The 2,925-nt window shown below is 36.6% G+C and overlaps 1 long non-coding RNA gene across 1 annotated transcript; it reads right to left on the bottom strand.

Moving 5' to 3' along the window:
- Positions 1–353: 353 nt before the first annotated feature.
- LOC134864772 (uncharacterized) lies at positions 354–2,652 on the bottom strand. The gene is made up of 4 exons (XR_010165872.1): positions 2,523–2,652; positions 2,107–2,141; positions 1,812–1,900; positions 354–1,452 (listed from the first exon to the last, which is right to left on the bottom strand). It is a non-coding gene; the product is annotated as an uncharacterized LOC134864772 (long non-coding RNA).
- Between the last annotated feature and the right edge of the window lie 273 nt (positions 2,653–2,925).

Genomic DNA, 2,925 nt, shown 5'->3' with positions numbered 1-2,925 from the left:
GCGGCTCTGAGTAGTAGCAAAGTGCGAGTTGACAGGTGTTTGTCATCTTCCCTTTACAAGCTTCAAAAATGTATTTATCGTGTACATTTGGCAACAAAAGTTTCATATTCTGAAAGCCAAGACTTTGTTTATTTACAATTAGACAAAACACCTGAACCCAAGTTTTGTTTTCACAAATCCACGTCTATCTGGAAATGAGCCGTTGTACTATATACATGACGCTGCAGTCAAAGGACAATCCTTTGTTGTCAAAAACTAAATTATAGACAATCATAAATCTACCCTTGATAGGGTTTCTACATATTTATGGAATCCAAGAGTTCCCAAATGATTGACTCACAGATAGACAAGAGTTGATGCTTAGCGAAGCTTTACTTAGAAAGAACTAAAACATCAGAAGATTTGGTACAATGATGCTTTACAGAAGTACAGAGAACAATCATAAAACTACTAAAGATACTGAGTATAATTTACATGAACCCTTCTTTGGTGACTCAGTTTAAAATTGCAGAACATCGCGTTAAAACAAAAACACAAAATGAAAATCAAGGGTTTACCTTTGTTGTGTAGCCTTTCCAAACATATAAGTATTTCTATTCAATTAAGCAATGTTTTTTACCGATGGGTTTTGTTTGGGAAGGGTGGAAACCAAAGCCATTCATAGCCTTGAGAGCATGAAAGGTGCTTGATGTTTGGTCGTCACCATGAATTAATTAAGAACTAGCAAAATAAAAACAAATTGTTCTTGACAAAACAAAATGGCTTTGAAATACACTGGCAATTTTATGGGATGTGATCACAACAACAAAAATGTAAATTCTTTTTAAATCCCCCTAAAAGGAATCCTTTCGGTGTCAGTGCCAAAACTCAGGTGTTTATAGACAATGCCAATAAAACATTCAAATAATTCGAGAAGGGTTTCATTAAATCTGTTGGTAAGTAAAAGAAAGAAGCACATATTTTTATTCATAAGACACTGCTCTGCTCAATAAGATTAATTAAATTGCCGCTCCGATTCTCCGGAGCTAACAGTCATTTCTTTACCAGTATCATAGCAGTCCCCACCCACGCTGGCCTCTACTCTTGCTGCTGCTTTTACCATGTTTTTTACGGCTGCCACGTCCTCCAACATTGTATTTGCGCACTCCTTTGGTCTTATGCCATCTTCTTTTTTTCCCGGGCTTTTTACCCTTGCAACCTTTTCTGCCCCTGCCTTTTCTTTTGCACCTGCTCACTCGTCCGCCTCTCTTTTTTCCCCTGCCACCAAGTATTCTGGTTCTTATTTCTCCGCCAATGTCTGGACCAATTGTTTCAACTGGTGCTATTTCTGAGTCCGTGTCTGTACCTGTTGCCTCGCCTGCTCCCTCTTCTTCATTTGATGGGGCAGGGGTTGCAACACATGGAGAGCTAACAAGTCCACTGACGCTGTCAACGAGTCCACACCTGCCAAAACTAAACATGTAATAAACGTTGTGGTTACAGGCAGTTCTTGGCAGTAAAAACCAATAATAGGATTAGCTATCTCTAACAAAGATAATTAAATACGTACACAAAGAAAACCTTGTAAAAACAAGAGAGCCAAGATGTAAAATATTGCAGAAGTTGCATTGTATGTAAATATTTATAAACTGTATATGGAAGATAGAAAGTTGGAATGTGAAAGGAATAACATTCTCTTCTCTTGGTGAAATCTGTTCATTTCGAGTTTTAGATAACAACTTTAGGAGTAGTAGCATTCGTAGCAGAACTAGCTGTAATATTAGTACTAGAGTCATTAGGAAGGACAAGAGCAACTGTCTTTGTGTACTCACCCATTCTTGATCTGGTCCACATCAGCCAAAGTATCTCCAGCAGACATGAAGACGGTCAGCACCACTGCGATCCAGCACAGGCCAGCCATCTGCACACAGATCAGAAACCATCAGTCACCAAACAGATAATGAACAATGATAATATAAAAGAACTCAAGAAACATAACATGTAGATTCTATAGAAAAAAGCTTATTGTCGGCAGAGAGGCAGATCAGTGTTCAGCACATTTAAAACAATGTTAAATATCTTTAGTAAGGAGCTGATAATTAAACACTACTTAAGAACATAAATGACCTTAGTTGCCTGCAGTATGGGCCTGATCTCCCACCCTATAGAAAGGAGACAAAAGACGTTAAAACTATTTCCTAATATATTTTTTTGCTTATTTAAAAAACGTTTTTTGCAGCAATTACAAAAGAAGTACTAATTTCCGTTATAGAGATAAAATGATGAGGAAAGACAGCAATTCATTGGCCAACTGACTCGTCATTTGCAGTGCTTATTATTTGAAATACATATATATAGAAATACATTTGAAATGTACTTCAGTGACATTTTGATAAATTTAGATTTTCCACTTTTTTGTAATTTCTCAGAACAAATAATGAATCATAAAAATCATTGGATCATTAATGATTAAACAAGATCACTATAATCATTAGTTATCGACCATTGTGCCCTGAGATGATATATTGCAATTCATTGTGTACCTGCTTTGATGGATAAAGATGTCTGACAGATGCTCTGTAGATGAGTTCTTCTCAGGGTTTGAAGGGAAGATGCTTTGCAGTGATCAGTCGGAGGGAATGAACATATTATATAGAAGACAGAGAACACATGGCCAAACCCCTCAATCCCTCATCATACCCTTATTTGAACATGTCTTTCAAAACGTAGAAGAGGAAGATCAGAAAAAGGGATACGTTGTGGTCTTTGCATGATTTGAGCAGTTAATTTGAGGTTATAGAAGTTGCATCGATGTATGCTATGATGTTTTTTTAAGTCAAAATGATTATGGTTAAATGTATTGGACATCTGGTCAAAAAACATACAGTTTGTTTGATGATATTTTCACAGCAGTATTTAAGTAGTCGTTACAGAAGAATTGGCTCT

Source organism: Eleginops maclovinus, chromosome 5 (assembly GCF_036324505.1).
Source record: "Eleginops maclovinus isolate JMC-PN-2008 ecotype Puerto Natales chromosome 5, JC_Emac_rtc_rv5, whole genome shotgun sequence".
Classification (NCBI taxonomy): Eukaryota; Metazoa; Chordata; class Actinopteri; order Perciformes; family Eleginopidae; genus Eleginops; species Eleginops maclovinus.
This window is presented reverse-complemented; position numbering and strand designations above follow the sequence as displayed.